Below are 6,000 nucleotides of genomic sequence, written 5' to 3'. Positions count from 1 at the left end.
ATGGGGTATAAGTGTATCTTGACGCCACCGGAAACTAGTGGTTTGACAGGAGGAACGCCCCTGTCACACTCCAAGCTCCCGATTGGGCCAAGGCAGGAAGGTCCTAGTGGTTTACTGTGCATAAATGCTGGCATGTAACCTTTGGAACATTAAAAATGTAATATTGTCTGCTTTACAAGTAATGTTAGGCTTCCGTAATGTCCCCCCTCACAGCTGGCGCCTTTGCAGCGTGGGTTCCGCCGGCGGAACTCTCATTTCCCTGTTGGCCGCTGGCGCTGTCAGCGCTTCTGCTCCTCCGGCGGGACTCTGACCTCCATTTAGGCCGCTCCCCCGCTGACATCTGGCGCCCCTAAGCGCTGCTTGTGTTTCGCCCCCCACAGTCACATCCCTGCCGCCCTGTCCTCGGCTGACAGCTTGCACCGTCAGCGTTTGTGCTCCGCCGCCGGGAAAGCTGGCTGAGGTGGGGGAAGAACGGTGTCGGCCCGTGCTCCAGCACTGTGCAGCCGCATTAAAGTATTTGTCCCTCCGACCCTGCAGGAGCGGCCGGTGCATAACAGTCCCTGTCCCTCCAGCCCTGCAGCGTAGCGAGCGGTATGTTTAACTGCAATCCGGTGGGGTCGGGGGTGCCTCCTGTGGTGCGCCGCCGGCGGTGGCGCAGGAATAGCAGCTTTATTACGCTTTCGGTTCCATTTAGGGCCCTTCCAGGACCTATTTACAAGGCTGCTCAACAGCCAATCAAGTACAGGGGGCATCACCCCCTGTCAATCTTGGCTTCACCAGGAGTTCCTGGTAGTCAAGATACACTAATACTGGTGTATGGTGTAGTGTTATCTGTGTTAAACAAAACAGGGCATGAAAGAGTTAATGTCTAGTGTCTGGAAAATGTATCAATCTAGTCTAGTTCTGTGTATTGCCTGTTTTAATGTCTGTATGCAGGTGCCTTGTAGTAGTCTGGGTTAGGGGGAGAGAATGGAGATGGAGGAGAGGACTGCTATCTTGCACCCTGCCGTCTCCCTGGCTGAGGGTCTGGGTCTCAAAGCTGCACTGGGCCTGTAGGATTGTGTCTGCCACCTCCTGCCCTGGGCTTGTAGACCAAAGGAATAGTGTAGTCGGCACCTTGGACAATGCAGGTATTTAACGTCTGCAGATTATTTGGCTTTTTTATTCTTTTGCTTCTCTTTTTCTGCTGCTCCAGAGTCCCAGCAAAGCAGCCGCTGGAGGCAAAGTGATGGACATTACATCGTGATCTGGGGGGAGCTGCTGGATTAGGTTTTGGATATTTGGCTGTGAATCACTGGATATTATGTATGCTGGGGTTGTGCTGAGAGACTCTTGTGATCTCCTCTTTCATCCATCATTCGGTCCCCTAGATTGCTGCAGATAATTTGGTAATGCTTCATCCTGATTTCCGGGCGCACAGCTGATGCCTCTGGCCTTTATACCCATCTGATTTGCAGGGTGGTTCTGCAATTAGCAGACAGACTATCGCTGGGGTTTCCATTTGACTTGCTTTTTTATTCTTAGCACTTTTTTACGTTGATGCATTAATTCATTCCCATTTCTCAGGATCTACAGCTGTATTGTTTAGTGATAATTCACGTTGCTTTCTTTCTCCCGTTAATCAGTATTTTATATTTTTCCTCCTTTTTAGAGAACCATGTTACCTACACTTGGATTGTAACCTGGCAGCACAGTGTTGGCTGACCCTTTGGATGTAGCCTCCACGGCCTTTGAGCTTTGCTGTGACTGCGGACAGCCTCGTGTGACATCTGAGAACCACATCTCCAACTTCCAGGACGGGGCGGGCGATGAGCTGGTCTGCCACATCTGTCTGCAGCCGTTGCTCCAACCGATGGACATGCTGTGTGGTCACACTTACTGCTCCAAGTGCCTGAAGAATCGTCTGCATGAGAAAGACTTCTGTCCCGTGGACCGCAAGAAACAGTATATTCAGGAATTGTCACCAATCCAGTCTTTCGGTGAGAAACTTGTGGGATAAATTGAGTGCCTGATGTCCCTTCCTGGTTGACTGCAAGCAGGTGATGCGAGCTGGAGCCCCACCTACACAAAAAGGTAAGTTGCTTAAGTGGTTGTCCGGTTATTAGAAAGCCCCTGTGTTTAAAATAATAGAAGTATACTTACCCCTTCGCAGCCGCTGGGATTCAGCGCTGCAGCCCACTGCGGTCCTGGTGATTACTGGGACAGATGATGTCACAGGATATCAGGTGATCGCTGAGAGGCTCGCTATATTCCCACATCCCTGAAACTCCAATCTGTTGAAATATTGCATTATTTATACCACAAGAAAAATATATAAAAATGACAAAATTGCACTACTTTGGTTTTCCGCATTTCTGAGAAAAAAAATTGAACAAAAAGTAATCAAAAAGGCGTAAGTATCCCAAAATGGTACCAATAGGAACTAGAACTCACCTTGCATAAAACAAGCTCACACAACCCCGTAGATGGAACACATTGTGGACCAAACACAATTACCAACATTAAAATAAAAATACTGTTGCTGTCATCGGACTGATCCACATAATGTTAACGTTGGTTTTTCCTCAGAATGATATTACCATAAAACAGCGCATTATCGGGTACATTACATGGGGCCCTCGGGAAAAACAAGCAATCATGTGGTTATGTAGCTGGAAAACACAAGCTATCATTTATTTTTAAAGGGATGAAAATCGGCCCAGTTGGGAAGGGGTTAATATCGTAATATAGATTTCAGCAACCTCTGATTGCAGCATTTAAGAAAAAAAAAAGACTTTAGTTGCAAAGAAAACGACTGAAAATGTGGGGAAGGCGATGTGCGACCGAGGTCTTCAAGGAGTGTAGGAATAGGATGTGGTAAAAGGAGAAACCTCTGCAGGCGCCCCGATAATCCAGCAATGCACAACGCACTTCATGTGGGACCTCTGGGTTCATGTCGGCAAGTATGGAGCATATTTGTCCATTCTGTAGTCCAGACTTTCTATGTCCGCAGGTGATAATCCTGCAGAGGCCCGTTGGGGTTTCCAGCTCCAGTAATCCTCCGTTCATCTTCTCCCCCCCACATGTGTACATTATTACATCCATTATGGCATCAGGTCCTCAACTACGATTCTTCGGGTCACGAAGTACAATTAGTTGTTCTTTTAATATATGCTGATCAATGTTTCTATCTATTACAGCATTTTATGTCATTTTATATCATTATACATGCGGTGTTTACATTAATATGGCCTTTTAGGTTTTTATTTACAATCCATTTTAAATACATTTTACAGTAAACTTCTTCACATAACCATACATGCATCACTGTACGTTCCCTTCCTTTCACTCACGTGTTCACAATCAGCTGCACGCTTTATTTTACTCTGCAGCTAGGGCTTACTTTAGGGCTTTGACAGTAGGATTTCCTGCTGTCAAAGTTGCATTGCACCACACGAAAACCACGTTTTCAGGTGTTGCAACACAGAGGAATCCTACATAGGGAACCGTGGGCTACAAAACCTCACAAGTGGCGGACATATCGCCGGACCTGCGAGGTTTTTGTCGGGTTGTTGCAATGTATATAACATCGCGTGTCTGAGAGAACACAAGGGAAAGTATGGGCTTCATATACATGCGATTTGTAGCATTGCAGCAACGCGACTTTGTCGCCCGTGTGAAACAGGCCTTCACGCATTAAGCTGCCTAATATTTGTTACTTACCTTTAGGCCTCCTTCACACGGGTGACATGGCATCACATACATATGGCCAAGTAACCCAATATACTGTCATGTATGCGCCATCACAAGAAACCAGGCGTTGCCTTTGTTTTTTTCTAAAGTGTCTCCTATGCAAAGATATTGCTCAATAACTTTCTCCCGCGCTGTATGCTAATGAGCCCCAGACTGTCTGTCCGACGGGCGGTCTGGCTCCCTTCCAGCCTTTTCAGCTAAAAACTGCTCCCTTTCTTCCTGAGATGTAATCTGTGGGTACTTTTATTTTTACATTTACAATGCATTGGAATGGGATTGCCAAGATTGGAATATCCCTTTAACCCCTTAGTGACTAAGCCTGTTTGCACCTTAACAACCAACTAATTTCCAGGTTTTTTTTCATTGTTGCACTCCCAGAGCCATAACTTTTTGAATTTTCTATCCACATAGCCATATGAGGGGTTTTTATGTGGGACAAATCGTACTTTTTTTTTTTTTATGGACACCCTTTTTGGGTACATATGATATATTGTATAACTTTTTATAACTTTTTTTTTAGGTACATAGTGGTAATGGCTGCTAAAGTGACTCGCCACAAATGTTATTGTATAATCAGATGTGCTGGCTTCAGAAAGTACAGGGGCGAAAGAGCGAAGTAGACGATCTTCGTCAAGGACTTAAATGAGGCCGATGTCTCCCAAGCAAGCGGCATCACCGGCGTTCTAGCAGAATCTTCACTGGCCGCTGTGGTAGCACTTAGTACACCTGAACCAGGCCTGGTCAATCCAGCGTTTGATGAATGCGATGATGGTGAGAATTCAGAGGAGTCTTGAAGGTGTACGCTGTGGCGGCACTATTTACCATGGATTCTCATAGTTTGTGTTTTTTTTTTTTCTGTTAAATTTTAAAGATCATTATCATAAGGCCAGTCTAATCGCGGAGACAAGAACAGTAGAGCTACATCGTGATGACCCCGAAGAGGGGCTGGGCATACGAATTGTGGGGGCAACATTGTCATACAGGAAGTGCTGAAAGATTCCTTAGTTTCAACAGACGGCAGACCTATGCCAGGAGACCACATTCCTGAGGTAGGTACCACCAAATGGTTGTCTTCATTGCAAGGATATGATAAATCCCTTTTTTACTGGGGTCTAACGTCACAGAGTGGTTATTGGTACCTGCCTTAATACAGCCTCAGAGATTGGTCAGTTGATGATATAACCGCCTCTGGTGGCCATTATGGTACCTCTTTATTACTCTTGATCATCTAGCTCCACACAAACTAAATGGCATAGGCTGCACTATACAGCACTGAGGGATAGAAGAACAGATGCTTTTCACATTACTTAAATTAGTAATTTTTGTCTTTTTTTTTTTTTACCCAATTCTCCTACATCCTTTGTTTTTAGTTATCCCACGGTTATTTGAAAGGACTTGTTCACATGTCTCTCTGACGTTCTCTCTGTTGTCCTATATAAAAATCAGAGAGAAACTTATGGCACAAATGGATCTGACTTCCTAGTAGCAACATTACATACTTGCATTCATGTCAGGCGGGCTAATAATTGTCCACTGGATGGGTACAATGGTCATCAGATAAGGGTGGTTTCACATTTGTGCTTGCGGTTTTGCTTTCCTATTCCTTCGGGGAGCAGAAAAGGGGAATCCGCATGGCTGAACAGCTCCATCTCTGGAAGGAATTGAACAGCGCCGGACGACCCTGTCGACTGTAATGGGGTTTGTCTGCTTTCTGCCCAGCTGCCCGGCTTTTGGATTTTAAGAAAATGCTGCATTCATCGCTTTTTCTCTCGGTATCTCGAGTCGGATCTGTGACTGAACCTCCAGCCGGAGTTTCTGATGCAGATGTGAAACCAGCCAAAATTGTACATATCCAACATTTGTAGACCTAGAGAGAAGTAATTCCCCTGCTTGATATACATGACTGTATACATGAAAATCACTGCATGTTACTTATATGTTGGTTTAGTGTTATTTAAGACAAGAAAAATCTGCACTGAAAATGGGATGAACACTACTTCATATCTCTGACAAAGTGCCATACTATGGGTCCTTCTAAACGGGACAACTCTCCAGCGGTAACCGCTCAGTGAATAAAGGTAGAGGGGTCTAGAGATTGCTCCGACCGCCTCCATTCACAGTAAATGGGCTGGCGTTAATACATGAGTGACGGTCTGTTTACACGGCTAACCGTCGTCACATTTTACACGGGCTAGCGCCATTTATACTGAGCGATTTATATCCTGCAATCCAGCTAGAATCTGAACCATTAGGCCACCCTCACACAGG

General features: G+C 45.5%; 1 pseudogene; it reads left to right on the top strand.

Annotated features, from left to right (window-relative positions):
- The first annotated feature begins 969 nt into the window (after positions 1-969).
- Positions 970-6,000, top strand: part of LOC136581107 (ligand of Numb protein X 2-like) — a 61,612-nt pseudogene continuing 56,581 nt past the window's right edge.

The sequence above is a fragment of the Eleutherodactylus coqui genome, chromosome 10 (genome assembly GCF_035609145.1).
Source record: "Eleutherodactylus coqui strain aEleCoq1 chromosome 10, aEleCoq1.hap1, whole genome shotgun sequence".
Classification (NCBI taxonomy): Eukaryota; Metazoa; Chordata; class Amphibia; order Anura; family Eleutherodactylidae; genus Eleutherodactylus; species Eleutherodactylus coqui.
The sequence above is the reverse complement of the archived record's forward strand: the minus strand, read 5'-3'. Positions and strand labels throughout refer to the sequence as shown.